The sequence below is a fragment of the Phacochoerus africanus genome, chromosome 15, assembly GCF_016906955.1.
Source record: "Phacochoerus africanus isolate WHEZ1 chromosome 15, ROS_Pafr_v1, whole genome shotgun sequence".
NCBI lineage: Eukaryota > Metazoa > Chordata > Mammalia > Artiodactyla > Suidae > Phacochoerus > Phacochoerus africanus.
The window spans coordinates 106,072,034-106,092,488 of NC_062558.1; the positions used below are offsets into that span (position 1 = coordinate 106,072,034).

At 40.9% G+C, this 20,455-nt stretch overlaps 1 protein-coding gene across 1 annotated transcript in view; it reads left to right on the top strand.

Moving 5' to 3' along the window:
• The window catches only part of PLCE1 (phospholipase C epsilon 1), a 349,119-nt gene that overhangs the window by 14,202 nt on the left and 314,462 nt on the right, over nt 1-20,455 (top strand).

Sequence of the window (20,455 nt, forward strand, 5' to 3'; positions counted from 1 at the left end):
ATTTCTTTTTCACACTTTTGAAATTGAATACTATTGGTTGGTTCTTTAAAGAGGAAATTCACTGCATTCCTAATGTTATACCCAGATTTCCCATCAAAGATCTTTTAGTCCACTTAGGGAGACAGGGCACAAATACCTGAAATTTTCAGTATCCCTGGTCAGCTGTTAAATGGCTTGAGTCCAGGAGAGGGAGCTCTGGGCTGGAGTTTTCTGGAGCAGAGCAAGGGCTTAAAGGAGTCAGGGTACAGCTTGATGGAAAGGATGGAACGTTATTTCTGCTTGGGAAGAGGTGAAAACAGTCCTTAGAGGGCTTGTTCTCAGGAGTGGATTAGTCAGCCAGGTGGAGAGGGTCTTCTCTGAGGCCTTCTCTTTTTTGGTTTTCCCCAGATATGTTGTGGATCCTTAGAGTAAATCCATCTCCATGAGTTGTTTCACCTTTACCTCAATGATTCCAGATCTTGCAAGGCCCATGCCTCACTCCTGAGCTCCAGACCTAGGTATCCAGCTGCCTGTGAGACATCTCCCCCAAAACGCGTCTCAAATCGAACACAGTCTTTTCCCAAACCTGTTTCTCCTGCATTCCCCATTGCACTGAAGAGAATCTTTGTAGACCCAGTTACTGAGGGCAGAAAGCTCAACTCTCTGAGGCTAAACTTCTGAGCTTCTCCCTCCTTACTACACTCTGCTACCTTCCACTTCTGTGTCTGTCTTTCCTAATAAAGCAGATGCTCCATGAAGCCCGCAGCGGGTTCACTCCTAATATCTCCAACCCCAGCACAATATTGATCCTGTGACAAAGGTGCTCCATAAATTTATGTTGATTGACTCTGTAAATCGAACTTCCCATCTGTTCTTCCTTCTAAATATATCCCTAGTCAGGCAAACCCCAGTTTGAAATCCACTTTTGCTGTTTACTACCTGGATAACCTTTTTTTTTTTTCCTTTTTAGGGCCACATCTATGGCTTATGGAAGTTCCCAGGCTATGGATTGAATGGGAGCTGTAGCCGCCAGCTTATGCCACAGCAACTCAGGACTCAGGATCCGAGCCATGTCTGCCACCTATACCACAGCTTGAAGCCATGAAGGGAACTTCTGGGGCTAATTTTTGAAACTTTATTTGAGTTAGTTGCTTAATTTACAGATTAAGCTTTTTTTTTTTTTTTTTTTTGGCTGTACCCTTGCCTTGTGGAAGTTCCCAGGCAAGGGATTGAGGCCAAGCCACAGCAGTGACAATGCCAGATCTTTAACATCCTGGGCCACCAGGGAACTCCCAGATTAAGCTATTTTTAATCTCACTGTGCATCAGTTTCTGAATCTTTAAAATGAACATAGGTTCGGTTCAGATTAAATGAAACAAAGTATGTAAAATATTACTGTTTGATACATGATATAGTCCTTACTGTACCAAAGGTACGTTTGAAGCTGGACTGTGAAAGTCCCTGGATGCAGATTAAGAGGTGTGTGCAGTATCTATTAGAACGTGAGGATCCAGCTGTGTGGCAGAGAAACCATGAGCTATGGAACAAACACAAACTTGTGGTACAAATCAAAACTCCACCACTTCAATGGCTGTAGGCTTTTCACAAGTTACTCAGCCATTCTCAACCTCAGCTTTAAACCTCTAAAATTAAGATAGCAATATTTGGTACCCAGAATTGTAAGAGTAAATGAGATGGTTTATGAAAAGTGTCTGACACTAATTGTTTTTTTTTTTTTTTTTGAAGTTTCTTTCCTCCGGTGATAAGCACTGGGTTCCCTTGGAAAGAGATCTCTAGTCCAGAGGCTTGTCTTTGGCTCAGCCCAGTTTAATATTTTTGTCAGATACTTGGCTGAAGGCAAAAAGACTTATTTCCCAAATTTTCAGATGACTCAAAGTTAGGAAAATAGCTAATACAATAGGTGATGGAATGGAGGCTCAAAATGACCTCAGCAGGCTGGAATGTTGGGTCTTCACCAGATGGGAAGTCAGGCATCTAGCAGATGGATCAAAGCAGGCAGTCAGGGGCACAAACCTCATTTAGAAGGTGATTCTACTAGTCCAGGTGAAAAGGACTGGAAAGAGTCTAAACCGGGGTGGTGTCAGTGGCTAATAGCTGGGAAGAACTTTTTAGAAAAATCAGAATATGATAAATAACTGGGTAGATGTGTGGATTAAAGGGGCTAGAGATGACTGGGAAATTTCCAATGTCCTGGGAAAAAAAGAGATGCCAGTTAATAGGAAGGAGGAAGTTAGGTGGAAGAATTGAAAGAGGGAGAAAAGGGAGGACAGGAGTCTGGTTTTCTACATAGGGTGTTGGCTCCATCCAACAGGAAGCTGGGAAGTCAGGACTGTAGCTCGTGGGAGTGGCTGTGTCTGGAAAGAGGCATTTGGGAGTCATCCACATAGAGGTGATAGTTGAGGCCGTGGGTGGGAGGGGATGGGATGGCCAAGGAGTGGCCAGTGCTATTCAGAATCATTAGCATTGTTGGCTCTAACTAGAGATAAGCAGGATAAACAAACCCTTGCCCAAGTGGGAACTAGTTCTACTGCCTTCCACGGGCACTTTAATGCGTTAAAGCAAACTTTTACCGAATGAAATCTCATATAGTAATTTCAGATTTTAAAAAATTGTATTTTTGATTTATTTTTAATGATGCAAGTCATATGTGAACACATTCTTGGTTGTAAAAAATGTAAACATTGAAGATAAAGTAAAAGCCCCCATTAATCCCTATCCACTTCTACATTTTCTTTTTCAGAAGTGATCACTGTTCCTAGTCGGGCGGGTGCGCTTACAAACGTTTTTCTATGCATTTAAATACTTGTACATACACACACACATAAAGATATACTTTTGTTTTTGTGTGTGTGGTTTTGTTTTGTTTTATGTAAGTGAGTTCCCAACATGTTTGCTCTTTATTTTTACCTTAAAAAAATGAAGCAGCATAGCCTGGAGCTCTTTCTAGGTAAATGTGTCTCAATCTAAGTCATAAAAACAAACCAAAAAAACCCCCTGTTTTTCCTGGGTATGAATTAATATGTTTTATTGAATATTTTGTTGTTGGAATATTCTTTGTTTCCAGTTTTTGTATCGGTCCCTCTCGCAGGTATTCATTGCTTGCAGTGTGTAGAAGACTGCTCCCCAGAAACTGGGGTCTGTTGGTAATGGTAGGCTAGGCAAGTTGGCAGGCTATCAGGGGCAGTGAGAAGCGCATAAGGAAGAAGGCAGGCAGAAAATGCTACTTCTTAAAGTTGCCATCCTCTATGGTGGCTTAGAGGAAGGAGACATTTGTTGTGGGGATGCAGAAGTAGGTAAGAGAGACTTACTTCTTTGGGTTTTGCAGGGTGGAAACACAGATGGATGATTAAGGTATTGTTTACTGCCCCTTGGTGCCCTAGGCCCCCCTCCACCCCCACCGCCAAGGTATCAACTTCAAATATGCTATTGACCTTAGGGCAGGGAATTTCTGTGTCAGGCTCAGCCACTGTTTATTCAACTTTGCCAGAATCCTCTCTGCCTTAAGCTGGAGGAGCTAGAAGTAGTGGGGGAAAAAGGGGAAAGGTGAGTCTGTGCTAATAAGGTGGGGCCTTTCACCTCTACCCCCAGGTCCAAGCCAGTGTTGACTGATTGATTGCGGTGGGGGTGGGGTGGAGAACATTTTTCTTTTTACAAATGTTGATATGAATATACAGAGTTCTAAATCCTCACTGGGAGCCTCTGAAAATATATGCCCACTGAGGCACTGTACATTGTTCCCCTTTTTTCTTGAGTACATGGGATTTCTTAAGTATAAGGACAGCTATGAAAGGAAAGGAAGGGGAACCCTTTTCTATACCTGCTTTATCCCAAGTCAACCATTCTCCCCCACCCCACCCGCCCCCAACTTCCTCTCTCCCTTTCCTTCTCCCTCTCCCTCTCTGGTTTTCCTGCCTTTAATGCTTTAAATCATAGCATGTCTTGTGAGCAGATTTGGGGCATATGTATTTTATGCAAAATACCAGGGCTCTAATTTTCCTTTTCTTCATTTCTCTTGCCCTCACTCAGGCTCAGAGGAGATTCTACTTGGGCTCAAATACAGAGTTTCAACAGTAGTTCTTTCTCCACTTCCCTCTGTTCAGCACTGACTCAGCAGGTATGAAACTCTCCTAGGCTCTTAGGAAACTGCATCATCCTAGGGTGAGACGCCTGGAGCAGGGCTTCGCAGCCAACTCCAAATCAATGACATTGGCAGCCGATGTCCTCCAGCACATGTGACACCTCTGGCTGGGAAGAAATTTCCCTTGGAATCTCTCTCCAGTTCCCCAAGCCTGGCCCTGCCCAACTCAAGTCCTCCTTGCTTGTAGCACAGTGAAGTTTGGTTGACCATTTGTGTTTCACCTTTTTCTACTCCCAGTCAAGCCAGACTGGCCCTCTGGGCTGCTGGACCAGTGACGGGGCTCATCACAAGGCTTCCAGGGGCAAGTGTCTGGAATGGCTCTGATCTACTCCATGTGGGGGAGCGGCCGCCACCCACTTCTGTGGATACATCTCCCAGCCCCTCTGCCCCAACTTGTCACCTGACACACCAGACACTCCAGCATTCAATACCCAGTGCTTTCACTAGTTGGAGCTCCCTAAACACAACACAGAGTCTTTCCATTCTTTGCCTCACATCAGACTGTCCACTCTTCCCCATTCCTCTTCCCTCTGTTCTTTAAATTCACTTTAGGTGTCAGTCACTCTGCAAAGCCTTCTCTACTCCCCCCATTCCAGATTCCTCTTACTGACTTTGAGTTTTCAACTCAGTATCTATCTCCCACTCCACCGGGATAGTCTCTGTCACCTCTCTGTCCATGGGGCTGAGTCCAGGACCTGGAATATGGCAGATACTCAGTTCATGCTTCTTAAACCTGACTGGCTTAGGGCAGGCAGGATCTCTGTGGTTCTTCTAGGTTTGCCTTTCTGGAAGATCACCGACGTCCTAAGTAGCATCTTGTTCTTTGAGCCTCACTGGTGAGGAAACTCATTGAGAGGCCTCACCTTGTTTGTATTGTGTATGGTTGCATCATGTATAGCTGGTCTGCAGGGTAGAGCATCATCATTTTTAGATTCCAGACAAATCTCTGTCTAGGAGGAGTAGAGAAGAGAGGAGGGAGACTCAGTGTGCCAGGGTCGTGGAGGAACTGCTTCCCGCCCCCGTCCTATACACGATAACCCTACCTTGTGTGTGGAGTCTTTCATTTTAAAGCACTTTGGCTGACTTGATCTCATTTGCCCTTTCCTACAAATCACCTTGGGAGGTAGAAGGAACTGATTATACGCAATGAAACAAATAAGGCTGACTCACTTATTTATTCTACAAATATATATTAAGTTCCAGTTATGTCTCCAGCAAGGGACCATGGTGAACAAAACCAGCACATTCCCAGTCAGGAAGTTCTGGGTCTAGTTAGGCGATGTCAACAAGTAACTTGTATCCAATAAGTGGTAAACAGAATTTCCAGTGATGGTGAGCGCTCAGAAGACAGGCAGGGTAATATTACAGAAAGTGGTGAGTGGGAAGGAGAAGGGGCTGCTTTAGAGTAGGGGAAACTTTTCTGAGGAGATGACATCTGAGCTGAAATCTGAAAAGTGAGAAGGAATGGGCCAGGTGCCACCTGAGGGGGGTGGGGTAACTTGCCAAGAGTCCCAGGGTGAAGCTGGTGCTGGCGCCCCGAAGCAGACGTTTTCCCCAACGTGAACACCCCTCTTCCCTTTCTACTCTGTCCATGTACACTCATAAGTATGTCAGGGATAAACCATGGGCAGGCAGGGCATGGGGTGTGCTCAGGTGTGCTGGGAACTCTCACCAGACCCCCTGTTGCCCCGACTTTGAGTGGGCACAGCCAGCCCAAACCTGGGGACAGCCCTCCCCCACCTCCCCGAGGGCCATTTTTTCCTATCTTTTGTCTCTCAGTTATCCCTTTCCCAAGAGATCCCTTCGGAGTGAACCTCACCTCTTCCCACATGGAGAGGATGTCAGAAACACCTTCTATAAGATAGCGGAGAGTTGGGCATCCTGTCATTTGTGTGTGTGGTAGAATACACGTACCATGACCTTTACCTTTCCAGCCATTTTTAGGTGTACAGTTCCGTGGCATTAAATATGTCCATGCTGTTGTGCAGCCACCAGCACCATCTGTCTCAGGAACTTTTTCATCATGCCAAGCTGACACTCTGTTCCTATGTACCCATAACTCCTGCAACTTTTTAAAAAGCCTTGATAGATCGTGAGTAATGAGGAATGAATGCCATTTTCCAAAAGCCTTTCTACCTGATGGGTTAGTCCCCACAGTGTTTCTCTCAGTGTGGTTGGAAGACCGCTGGCCCTAGAATTGCCTGGTATGGGGAGGAGGAGGACATGCCTGTTAAAATGCAGATCTCCTCCTTCTTCCTGAACCAGAATCTCTTTCTCTTGACTAGCACCCAAGCAAGTGTGTTTTTACTAAGTCTCTCGCGTGATTCTGATGCTGATGAGAATCACTGTTTTCAGCCTCACGGGAAGAACAGGTGAGGAGGAATATTAGCCAGGGCAGAAAAACATTCCTCTGGGGGAAGAAGCTGCATGGATTTGAATATCTGCTTCACCAGCCACTAGCTTAATGACTCTGGGCAATTTGCTTAATCTCTAACCTCAGTACCTCAGTTTTCTTATCTCTGAATTGGACATTGTGTTTGTAACATGTACCTCCCCGAAGTTGCTGTGAAGACTAAGATTATACACGTGGCGCTTAGATTGGTGCTCTGTGTGGAAGATCTGAGGTCTTGATGTGGCATGGAGTGGTGAAGTGACCCAGGTAGTTATGTTTTCTTAAGGAGTTATGGCTAAAGTGAATCAAACTTTACTATTTCAAAAGTGCTTTCTCTTTAGCTGTGCTCCTACTGCAGGAAGGCAACTGAGAATATCATTCAGGATACGAAGAAAAAAAATGTGTATGGCCTGCAGCAATTGAGAGGGTAGAATGTTTTTCCTGGCAGGTATTTTCAGGAGTTCCCACTGTGGTGCAAGGGGATGGGCAACATCTCTGCGGTGTCAGGACTGCACGTTCAATCCCCAGCCTGGCACAGTGGGCTAAAGGATCTGGCATTGCTGCAGCTGTGACGTAGGTCGCAACTGTGGCTGGGGTCTGATCCCTGGCCTGGGAACTCCATGTGCCAAGGGGTGGCCGAAAAAGAAGACAAAAAAGGATCTTTTCAGTGATGGATTGATGTGGAGAACTTCCTGAGCGGAATGGTTAGGTGGTTAATAGGGATGCGTGTAGTGTGTAGCTGTGGGAAATAAAACAGAAAATGAGACTCTGATGTCTGTACCAGATGCTCATCTCTTCCCCCCCCCTCCCCCCCCGCTAGGGAACAAGGGATGTTAAGAATGGATGGATGATTCTAGAAGGTTGGTGCAGCAATAGTTTGAGAGTGAGGCTTGTGGTCACTGTTCAGAAAAGTTCCTGAAGAGAATGTGACTCTGTGGAAAGGAAGCTACATAGGGAGTCTTGGAAGTGATGAGAAGAACACAGAAGAGGGTGAATAAGCAGGTTCGGGGAACAGGAGACCAGAGCACCCTGGCTGCAGTGGATGTCAAATTGGTAGATTGGAGAGGCCAGCTTTGTCAGATCATCTCAGACCTGGCTCTGTTTGGCTTAGTTTAAAAGCATAAAATATCTCTTAAACATGGTAAATATCCCTTTGATAAGTTTCAGTTCGATCCAGTGGTTTTATGGACCATCTGTACTCAGTACCTCGCATAGGATCTGGCACATAGTAGGTGTTCAGAAAATATTTGTTGACTAAGTGAATGAATGAATCACACTTTTTGGTTGACCAGCCCTTGGTAGAAAGATCGAGCAATCTGGAAGTTGTTGTATTCCAAGAATAGGGCAGTGTTTACAAATATATCAAACAGGTGAGGTGATGCATGATTTCAGTGAAGCACAGCCTATGATTTTCCGTGATTTTCTCCTTTTTGCAATTAGATTTGGAACGTTGGGAAAGAGATGGCTGTTTATATAGATTTCATTATGTCCCAAAGTTATTCTTTTAGACAATGTAATATTAAATGAGAAACAGAATCAAAATAGTATAAACAGTATAATTTCAGTTCCATAAAAGATCTATGTTCATGGGGGAAAAAACTGAAAAGAAGTTATTACAGAATTAGTACTTACCTAATGATCTGATCTTTTCTACCTCATACTTATTAGACTTTCCAAATTTTCTGCAATAAATGTGTATTACCTTTATAATCAGAAGGATATAATGTGTTATTTGTTAAACAGTATGGAATGTTGCACAACGTTCTTGTCAAAACTTGCCATTTTAAAAGATCCCTGGCATTCATCATAAAAATCACAACTGATGTTTTAAATAATGACATATGATAACAAAAATGAACTCCACCTTACCAAGTATAGTATTACCTGTGACACAGTTGATCTGCTGAGGACCCCATACCATCCAGATGTGAGATTGGCTGTATCACGGCTCCTTGCCCCCACCTGCACGTCCCTTGGCCTCCTTGGGTATCCCCCACCCCCATGTCAAAGGCTCAGGAATGGCCGGAGGGCTGGTAGTACAGGTCAGAGCAGCCCTGCTTGCTTCAGATTGTGGACTCAGCAAACATGTCTGTAATTTGGGTTACACTGCCCTGAAAAATAACAGAAGTGCCAAGGTATCAGCCTATAGATTAAACAAATTTAAAAAACAACAGCAGGAGTTCCCATGGTGGCACAGCAGAAACAAATCCAACTAGGAACCATGAGGTTGCAGGTTCTATCCCTGGTCTTGCTCAGTGGGTTAAGGATCTGGCCTTTAGCTGTAGTATAGGTCGCAGATGTGGCTCGGATATGGCGTGGCTGTGGCTGTAGCATAGGCTGGTGGCTACAGCTCCGATTAGACCCCTAACCTGGGAACCTCCATAGGCCACGGGTGCAGCCCTAAAAAAGGACAAAAAGACCAAAAAAAAAAAAAACAAAAACCCACAACAGTAGCATAACTCTGAAAACTTGTTCGTTTCATCTTTTTTTTTTTTTTCCCCCTCAATCAGGTAAAAGTATGAATAATGTTGCTTCTCCCTTTTGGATGATGACTTCTCAGTGGTAGGTCAGAGGCAGAGCTAAAGTGAACTTTGAGTTTTAATGAGGTGTTCTATTTGCATTTTTAACTCTACTGAAAACAAGCACTGTTAGAATGATATCAACTATTTGAGTCAGTTGTTGGCTTGGGCCTCCACCCAGAACTTGCTCTCATTGGTGGGAATCCATGAGGAACAGGAATAATTTTGAAGCTTGTTGACCAGAGGACCTCTGAAAACCGTTATCGGTGCTGGTGGTAATATAATATAAATATAAAAATGAAAATAGCCATCTTAGTCATTAAGTGTATGATTTAAAATGCTTTCCATCTGCTGGGGTTTTGTGAGAAAACTTCTATGAAACTGGAGACTTATTTAGTCTGGAAAATGTTTCACTTGGTGTGGTGATGAAATGTAGGCTAGGTATCAAATGCAGGGCACCCAGCAAGGAGGCAGAGCAGGAAGCACAGCCATGAAGAGAAGAGTCAGCAGGAGCGGAATTGTATCTTATTTTGATTGAATCAGGATTGTCTTACTGAGGGGCTGTAATATGAGAATGTGTTAGGGTAGTAGAGGGGTTCTGTTATGTTTATCTCCTTCAGAGTGAGTTAGTTTTCATCACATGTATTTTTAATTCGTTGGAAAGGCAATTACGTTAATTGAATGACTTGTAGAATACCAGTTTGGGAAAAAAAAAAAAAAAACGTTTAGTGAAGGGGTATGTTGATGTTGCCTAATTGCCAATTAGATAAAAATTGTTTGTAACATGAGCTCTAGGTATCCCAACTAAATGGTGGCAATTGGCTGCTTGGAGAGGTCTGTTGTATTTTTGATGCATTGGATGGGTAATACAAGGCCTTCAAGGCATCAGCTCTGGGAAGCATCCACTTTTTGCCTCCTCTTCATTGCATGATTCCCTAAAATGTGTTGTGTTGACCTGGTATGAGAACTTTCCAACCCCTGTCTAGGAAGGTTTCTTCTGCAATTAGCCTTAGTGAGGCCAGAGTAGCCCCATGTGCCAGCCAACCCACGGCCTTCCATCCCATCTCCAAGACAAGACTCCCTCTCCCTCTCTCCTTCCCAGGGCAGAGTCCTCTTTTAAAGACTATGATATTCTGTAGAAACTCTTCACACATGGCTTCAGTTCTTGCTGATTTCTGCCATCTCTATTTTCATTTTTGATCTGTTGCACAGTTAGTCCACACTATTGACTGATTCGCCCACTTTTTAGCTGGCTGTATTATACGCTTCAGTATTTTATGATAATAGCTCATATCCTAAGTTTCTCCTTTATAGCTCCGTAATAACAAATGATTTCCTTGTAGGGGGAGATTGTGCCTTTCACTTCCTGTGAAGTCATGTGCTTACACATGTGCTGAGCACCCAGTAAATTTGTACAACTTAAAAATCATTTAGTTGCATGCACTTGATGAGATAAGGAAAATCATCACATACTGACATACAAATAATATTCTACACAAAGCAGTAAGTGAGTACATATTTATTAAGTGTCCGTTATTATTATTTTTTTCTTGCTGTTTAAGGCTGCACCTGCTGCATATGGAAGTTCCCATGCCAGGGGTAAAATCAGAACTGCAGCTACCAGGCTACACCAAAGCCACAGCAACACCAGATCCGAACTGCATCTGTGACCTACACCACAGCTCATGGCAATGCTATGATTCTTAACCCACTGAGCGAGGCCAGGGATCGAACCCGTGTCGTCATGTGGGTTCGTTAACCACTGGGCCATGACAGGAACTCCATGAGCCTCTATTATTATAGTCCTGGGAAGTGATTTAAAAGAAATACACATGGTCCTACATTAAGAAGTTATATGTGAAGATTCCGGAGAGATTTTTATACTGTTAAGTATAAAGGTACTATTTTTGAGGGATTTCTACTTCATAGGATTATTATGTGTTACATGGGAAACTATTATTTCACCCCATTTTACAACTATAGAAGCTAAGCCCTACCAAGGTTAAATAGAGCTAGAATCCAGACTCAGATTGAATGTTTCCACTATCCTTGTGCTCTCTCAGCATCATATTGTACAGTGGAGTAGGTTGTTCAGTGCTCAGAGGTGCCTGACTGAGAGTGGAAGTGGGAATGAAATAATGCATCCTATAGTCCACTTGAAAGCTGATATGGGGTAAAATATATAGTTGAATGAGATATACCTGTGTAGCCATCATCCCAGTCAAGATAGAGAGCATTTCCATCATTCTCAGAAAGAAAATGCCTTTATGCCATTTTATAGTCTTTCCACTTCTTCCTGCCCCGCCCCCAGCCCAGCAACAAATGATCTGCTTCTCCTGCATATCATAATTTTGCATATTTTATAATAGCACTGTTCTATAGAACTTTGTGCCTTGATGGAAATGTTCTATCTGTGCTATCTAATATAGTTCCCACCAGCCATGTGTGACACTTGATATGTGGATAATAGAGCTGAGGAACTGAAATTTTAATTCTACTTGATTTAAATTGTTTTTACTTATACTTAAATAGTTACATACGGCTAGTGGCTACTATATTGAACAGCAGTGGTCTAGAAGTCCAAATAGATGAAATCAGTCACTGTCTGGCTTCTTTCATACAACCTAATGCTTTGGGGATTCATGTTTTGAATCCCAAATTATTGAGATTATGTTTGTTAAATCATCACAAGATCATTTCTTCAAAGAAATTACTGATCTCCGTTCTATTGTATGATGAGACCTCAGATTGTTTATCTGTTAATAGACAAATAGTTTGGGGCTGTTATAAAGCTTCTGTAAACATTTGCATATAAGTCTGTGAATGTATGCTTTTATTTTTCTTCTATGAGTAGAATATGGGTGTCATATGGTAAATGTATATTTAACTTCATAAAAACGCCAAACCATTTTCCAAAATGATTGTACCATTTTACATTCCCATTTTACATTCCAGTTGCTTCATATTCTTACCAACCTTGGCATGGCCAGTTAGTTTAATTTCAGCCATTCTAATGGGCATAACGTGTTATCTCATTGGGATTTTAGTTGGTATTTCCCTGATGACTAATGATGTTGAACATCTTTTCACGTGTTTGTACTTCTTCTTTTGAAAAGAGCTTATTCAAAATTTTGTCCACTTTTAAAACTTGGCTTGTCTTCTTATTGAGTTGTAGGAGTTCTTTATGTATTCTGGATACAGATCCCCTGCTAGATATTTATATTAAAAAGTGTTTTCTACCATGCTATGACTCGCCTTTTGAAGAACAGATGTTGTTAATTGTGGTACACTTCACTTTATCAATTGCTTTTCTTTCGTGGTTGTGTTTTTATGTTCAGTCTAAGAAATTTCTGCTTACTCCAGTAGTTGTAAAGATTTTCTCCTATGTTTTCTTTTAGAAGCTTTATAATTTTAACATTTACATTTAGGACTGTGATCCACTGAGTTAATAACTTTTGTATGTGATATGAAGAAGGGATCAAAGTTGGTTTTTTTCCATACAGAAATGATGTTGATCTGTCACAATTTGTTAACAGACTGTTCACTTGATTATTTTCTGGTTGTGTGTCTGTTCAAGTCTTTTTCCCATTTAAAAAATTGTGTTTTATGCTTATTATTGAGTTATAAGAGGTTTAAAATATATATTCTGGATATTAGAATTTATTTTCAGGTAAAGTATTGTGGCTATTTTCTCCCAATCTATAGCTTGCTTATTTGTTTCTTAATGGCATTTTTTTTTTTGAAAAGTGGAAGTTTTCAATTTTGATTAAGTTTGTTTTACCTTATTTTTCTTGTATGGTTAGTGCTTTTTGCATTCTAAGAAAAATTTTTTTTTTTTTTATCCGAAGATCATAAAGCTTTCTACTACAACTTTTAAAGATTTCTTCTAAGTGTTTTATACTTATAGCTTTTATGTTTACTTGTGTAATACATTTTGAATTACTTACTGTGTGCGGTATGATTTAGGGGTTGATGTTCGTTACTTTTCTAGTTGAATCCAGCACCATTTATTGATTATCCTTTCCCCATTGAACTACCTTTACATAAAACTTGTTGGAAAGCCAATGGACTAAATGTGTTGTTCTATTTTTAGACTCTACTCCATTGATCTACATTTCTATCCTTATGTTGATAACACACCATCAAGAGTACCATAGCTTTGAGATAGATAGATTATGTAAGTCCTCCAATTTGTTCTCCCTTTGTTGCTTTGGTTACTCTAGGTTTTTTACATTTTTCATGAATTCGTAAAATTCTTTTCAATACTTGAAAATCAATCAATATAGTTTATGAGTTAACTTATTAGGGGAGAAAATGATGCAGTTACCTCAATAAATGCAGAAAAATCATCAGACAAAACTCATTTGTGATTAAAATATTGCCACAAACTATGAATAAAAGGAAACATGACTTATATAACTTTAATACTTATATAGAGATGTGTGTGTACACATGCATACATATATTCATACATATTGGGGGGGCACTATAGTGGCTAGGTACATCATGTGTTTGGATTAATAAGCCTCGATATGGTTAGCATGTTATTCCTCTCCAAAATGACATAGTGATTAAGATGAATCCCAATAAAGTCCCTGCAGGATTTTTTACAGATTTTTTTAAAAAATTAAAACATAGTTGATTTACAGTGTTGTGCTGTTCCTATTGTACAGCATAGTGACCCTGTCATATACATACATTCTTTTTCTCATACTAACTTCCATCTTCTATTCTCTAGAGATTGGATATAGTTCCTTGTGCTATGTAGTATGATTTTTTTTTAAAAAGAAATTGATGATATTCTTGAGGATTAGGGTCAGATTTGGATTTACTACACTAAACAATGTGGCACTCTGTTCCTTCCCAAGTGATATGGGGTGAAAGGAGTCATGTCGTGAGAATAGTGTTTGGGGAAGATTTTTCAGAAAACTGTATGGGATGGATTGAAAGAGGAGAAGGTTAGAGCTTGGAAGGCTGGAAGCTCTTAGGTAATCCTGGTCCTAATGGGCAAGGTTTGAACTGAAATATCCATGAAAAGGAAGGAAAAAGTCAAATGCCTTTTGAGTCCAAGATATATGCCTAGGTATATGCCAGGAATGTGGGGTGCAGGGTCTCTATAAAACTCCTTGCGTTTGAAGATACAAGGTCTTTGTTCTTCAGAAGCTCTCAATCCACTCAGGGGTCTTACACTATCAATAGCAGCAGTGCAGTGAGTGGTGATATGCTATGGTGGTAAAATGTAGGAAGAACTACAGGAAACACAGATGTGAGCAATTAATGCTAAAAGGTGTGCATCAGGGAGGACTGCAGAGGGGAGATGCTGTTTAACCTGGGTGATGGAGTCTTAGTAGAGTTAGAAGACAATGGGAAGGGGAATGCAAGAGGTAGTAAGTTCTAGGCCGGTTCCATAAATGGCAAAAAGACCAGTGCGACAGGATGTCTTTTCCTTGGGGTATTGATTAGAGGTGAAGTTGGAAAAAATCAACTGGAACTAAACTATGGAGGATCTGATGTCATCTTCTACTGCCTGCTCTCCTTCCTTCTCATTGAATCAAAAATATGAATCATTGTGTGAATGCATCCTGTGCATGTCAGCACCTTAATCCTGCTCACCTCCACTCTTGGCTTAAAATTACATTCTGCTAATGTCTATATCCTCATATTTCTGGAAGAGCAATAGGGAGAGAAGGGGTGATTGGCAGGCTGATTAGAGACTATGTTTGCAGTGAGGATTTCCTTTCCTTGTGAGTTTTACAATCAAGAATTAACCTGTTTGAATAAATTTTTTTGAGATCCTCCAAAGTACTGTACTGGCAGCCTTATCAAGGTATAGTTCAAAAATATTTACTCATCAGGAAATTCCTGATATCTCATATACACAGAATATAAAGATTAAGGTATCACTAGATTTTCTGGGTCACAAGTCTAGCATCAGACTCTGAAACTTTTCTGATAAAGAGAGTAGAAGTCACAAAGGTTTAATTAAGTCTTTGGGGTCTGGGAAAAGGAACTAGATTGGTACACCAGTGTCTTTTGGGAATTTAAAAAATTTTTTTCTTTGTGAGTTATGCAATTTCCATCATAATAGTTCAGAGAAAAAAGGTCGGGAGGGAGTGGAACATTCAGTGGAGGAGAAAAAGTGAAGACTGACTCGTATCGTGTAGAGTGTTTGGTGTGGGTATGTGCATACAATCGTGTACTCCATGTGCCTGTGGTAGGCAGAAAGGGAGGAAAGGGTTGTGCAGACTAAATATTTTCTTTAATCTCTTTGCAGAGTGGACTTTAGAGAGAAGAGCATGCATAAGAAAATAACTAGCATGTTATTTGTCATATCCATGATACTCGAAGGGATGCTATGAAATCCTTTAAGTTAATAGGCACATAGAACTATTAAATTCTGTTACCAGCTTTGACAGTTACCCTCGTATTTCTTTTCCATGAGGGTGTATCACTGAGAAATTTTCACTTTCTTTGATTAGATGACGTGTTTTCCTACGAGCTTCAGTTGAATTCATGGTTGTGCATTGTGTTTTCTTCTTCATATTTCTTTATACTGTTCCTTCTATCCAAATATGGATAAAAATAATTGCTACCTCTTTGCAAAGTTCCAGTTTAAATCTCCCTCATTCAGAGATTTACTGATATTCTGATCCATGGCCATCTTGCCTTCTGAACTCTGTGGAACATAACAAGGGCTTAATAAATCATTGACAATTGTCTGATCAGTTTTTGTTGTTGTTAAGCCCCACCTCCTTCCAATACCTACAGTTGGAAAAGACAGTATGCTCATATTTAGTATTTTTTAAATTTTATTATTCTTTATGATGCAAAAGATTCCACCTGGTTAAAGAGCGTAATGTTGGAAACATAGTAGGAATTAGAGACTGTAACTTTCCCTCCGATGCAGGAATTTTCTGTATAGCTTCCTTGTTATATCACATCTCTGTACTCTTAGATACTCTGACCCTCATCCATAAAATGAGGATGACAATAGCCCTAAACTTTTTGGGAAAAGATTTGGATGCCAGTGACAAAAAACCTAAAATAGTGGTAACTTAAAATAGAATTTTGTTTTTCTCTCCCCAGGAAGCAGGCACAGAGGCTTCTATCTTGGTTCTTTGCTGTGCGAGGCATCTTTTCTCATGTTCTCCTCTCAGTCCAGTATGGCTGCTTCAGCTCCAGCTATCATGCCTTCCCTGCAGCCAGCAAAAAGGAGAAAGAGGGAGAAGAGAAAGCATACCCTTTCCCTTCAAAGACACTTTCCATATGTAGCAAACCATTCTGCTTATATCTAATTACTACACATTCGTAGTCTCATTGCTACATCTAGCTGTTAAGGAGGCTGATAAGGGGACGGCCATTTGCTTGGCCAAAATCCAGATGTTCTATTATTGAGGAAAATGAGATTGAGGGGAGCAATTAGCAGTTTCTGCCATCCTGTTAATTTTATCATGAAGATGAAGTGAGAAAACATGTACACTGTGCTTAGAACATATCTGAAACACAGTACATTCTCAACGAGTATTAGCCATTGTTTTTATGATTAAACATTCTAGGCAATCATTCATTCCCTCTATTATTACCTACTTTGCTGAACACTAGGCCTCTCTGTTTAAATCCCTCTACAACAATCAGGAGAAGACTGGCATCCAAGATAGCTTGTCCTTTGTAGAAAAACTCTAAAAGTTAGGGAATTATTGGAGTTCCTGCAATGGCATGGTGAGTTAATGATCCAGCTTGTCTTGTGGAGGCACTGGTTTGATCCCCTGCCTGGTGCCAGTTAAGGATTCAGCATTGCTGCTGCTGTGGTGCAGGTCACAGCTCCAGCTTGGAATCGAGCCCTGGCCTGGAAACTTCCATATGCTGCAGGGGCAGCCAAGAAAGAAAATAAATGTATGTATGTATGTATGTATGTATGTTAAGGAATTATTTATCAGACTAAGCCAAAGCATGTTTACCCAGTAATTTATTTGTCTTGGCCCTAATCTCACCTTTTGAAACTATAAAACAAGCCTGTTGCCTCATCTCAGTTTCTTCAAATATATGAAGATGGCTAATAAGCCTCCCACTTAGTTTTCTGGCTCTAAACAGGCATTATTTTAACTCATTTATTTAGCGAGTGGTTTGGCAAACTTTTTCTCTAAAGGGCTAGACAGTAAGTATTTCTGGCTTTGAGATCATATAGTCTCCATCACAATTTCTCAACTCTACCATTATAACATGAAAGCAGCCATGGGCAGTACAGAAACGAATGGTCATGACTGTGTTCCTGTAAACATTTTTTTACAAAAACGATAGCAGACCAGATTTTGGCCTCATGGGTAGTTTGCCAGCCCCCTGATTTATCCTGTGGAAACTTATCAACAGATTGTTTGTGACTGATATTCCCCTACCCTGAGGCTGAAAACCCCAAAATGTTTAAAATATTTGCTTCAAGTGCCAGGCACCAATGTCTTACTATTTCTCTCTAGACGAGTCCACATTTGCTCTTCTGTGAAAAGTTCACCCCACCTCTTTTCTAGCTAACTCCTTGTCTTTCAGACCTCAGCTATGGTCATCATCTTCTCCAGGAGACCCTCCCTGCAATCACCCCCACCTGTCTCCATCATCAGATTTAGATGCTTTTCCTCTGTGTTAACCTGGATCATCTCCTTGTTTGCACTATACCTTAACTGATGATGTGTTAGCTTTTAAGGAAATCAGGGCGGATCCCTGTCTCATTTAATTTTGCACTCAAAAAAGATTAGTCAGATTAAGGAATGACCTGAGATGGAGCTAGATCAGTGCTCCAGGCAGTCAGCTACCTGTGATGTTGCTCAGACCTGATTAACCTAGAGGCAAAGCAGAAACCTCAGCCTTCCAGAGACAGATACAAATAAGAGAGGATTCTCCCAGAGGCCATAAATCTCTGTCGCTAGGGTACATCAGAAATCCAAACTTGTGGGGTTTCACACTAGATAGCAAAGAAAGCAGCAGAACTATGGTGAAGAGCAGAGATTGGATTGGATTGGAATCCTGACTTCACCATTTTACAGCTGTGTGATCTTTGGCAAGTAACTTAACTTTTCTATGCTTGGTTTTTAATCTGTCAAATGTGGGTAATGATAGAACTTACCTGTATTAGTCATCTGTTGCTGTGCAACAAATGATTCGCAAAACCTAGTGCCTCAAAATTAGTGAGCATGTGTTATCTCACAGTTTCTATGGGTCAAGAATTTGGCAAGGGCTCAGCTGGGTACTTCTGTCTCAGGGTGGCTTCTGAGGTTACAGTCAAGATGTTGACTGAGGCCGCTGTCGTGTGGAGCCTTGACTGAGCTTGGGGGAGCACTTTCCAAGATGGTTCCCTCAAGTAGCTGTTGTCAGGAGGCTTCAGTTCCTGCCACAGGGAACTCTCCTCATGACATGGTAGCTGATTTTCCTCCAGAGAAAGCAAGAGAGGAATAGCAGACAAGAAATCTGAATGGTTTTTATGACCTATTCTCAGAATATGTTACTTCCATCACATTCTCTAAGTACAGCCCACATTCAAGGAGAGGGTAGTTAGGCTCTAACTTTTTTTTGGCTATGCCCAAGCTACGGCAATGACAATACCAAATCCTTAACTGGTACGCCACCAGGGAACTCCAAGTCTCTACCTTTTGAAGGGAGGAATACCAAAGAATTTGTGGATAAATTTTAAAACCATCACACTATCTTTAGGGTTGAGTGAGAATTACATGAGGTAATAATTGCAAAGTGCTTAGAGTAGGACTTAAGCAGCACCTCCCTTGAATTACCTTCCTCATGGATGAGAAAAGACAAATGAACTGTTCATCTGAAGGCTTTGGCCTGAAAAATTACTCAAAAAAAATAGTGCAAAGATACTGAAACACGTTAGTGCCGTAAACCATCACAGTTACCAAGTATAGTTCCTGACATGAAAAGTTGTTCAATTTTGAATTTTCAAAAGTGGGTATGAAAACAGCATGTACAGTATTATCTGGCATTTGTGTAATTATATACTTATATCTCTGTATGTTACTACATAGAGAACATTCTGGAAGGAGAGTCCTCATAGTATTCATTGTGGTTATCTCTGGGTGGTGGAATTTGTGTTAAGGTAAAAAAAAATTGTGTGTTTTTCTGCATTGTTTGAATTGTTTTACACTGAGCATATGTCTATGAAAATAAGAGAGGCATTTTCCAAGGAAAAGAAAAAATAAACCAAATTGGAAGGAAGACACTAAAGGTAGAAGGGGTTAAGAGGTTGAACCAGGACATTGATGCTCTGGGTGGGCTGGATTGTTCCCTGTGAAGTATCTGATGGAGAGAGTGTCCTTGGATCCTTCAGGGTAGTTGTGAGGATCTGCATGTGCTGGGAGCAGGGTAGTTGTGAAAGTTTGTGACTGCTTGCTTGAGGGGGCATATATGTAAGAGAAGGGAAAAGTGGAAAAGGGGGAAGCAAAGAGAAGAGGGGACATCTGTATGGCAAAGAACAAAGATAAGGTGAATCTGGTGTTGACAGAAGAGACTGAATGCTCATCATTTGCCTTGGGAAGAACAGCTTTACCTAAAGGAACTGGTGATGAGGCTAAGTGCCCAGAGTGCCTTGTATGTCCTTTACAACTTGAAACATTGGATTGAAATCTGTTCAGTTCTCTGTCTCTCTCAATAGACTCACAAGCTGATCCTGGCTCTCTAGCTTGTTACACAGTTCCCACCATAGAGCAGGGTTCAGTAATTTGGAGAATAAAATAGGCTAGATTATTTTTTAACATAATGCCTTTCACAAATCGAAAATATTTATGTCTGCATACATTCAACTGAATAATTTATTCAAATAAAATAGGGAATTAAAATGTATATATTTTATGGGGGAAAAGTTGGAAACACTGCCCAAAGATACTTTTTTGAAAATTTTAAATCTACCATTTGTCTCCCATCTGTCACATCTGTTCTTTGTTCATCCTTTCCTTTATTCTGCCTTTTTTATTATTTGAAAAATGTTTAAAGATTGTAATATTTGGACTTCCTGTATTTTTTCTTAAAGTATTTGCATTGGGGCTTTACTATACATTTTTAGCTTATAACAGCCTATCTTTAAGTAATTTTATCCCAGTTCATGTAGAAAATAACCTTATAACAATATACTTTTAATTTCCCCCCTCTCAACGCTTGTGCTATTATTATTATTATTATTATTATTATTTTGTCTTTTTTTGCTATTTCCTGGGCCGCTCCCATGGCATATGGAGGTTCCCAGGCTAGGGGTCCAATCGGAGCTGTAGCCACCGGCCTACGCCAGAGCCACAGCAATGCAGGATCTGAGCCGCATCTGCAACCTACGCTACAGCTCATGGCAATGCTGGATCATTAACCCACTGAGCAAGGCCAGGGACTGAACCCTCAACCTCATGATTCCTAGTC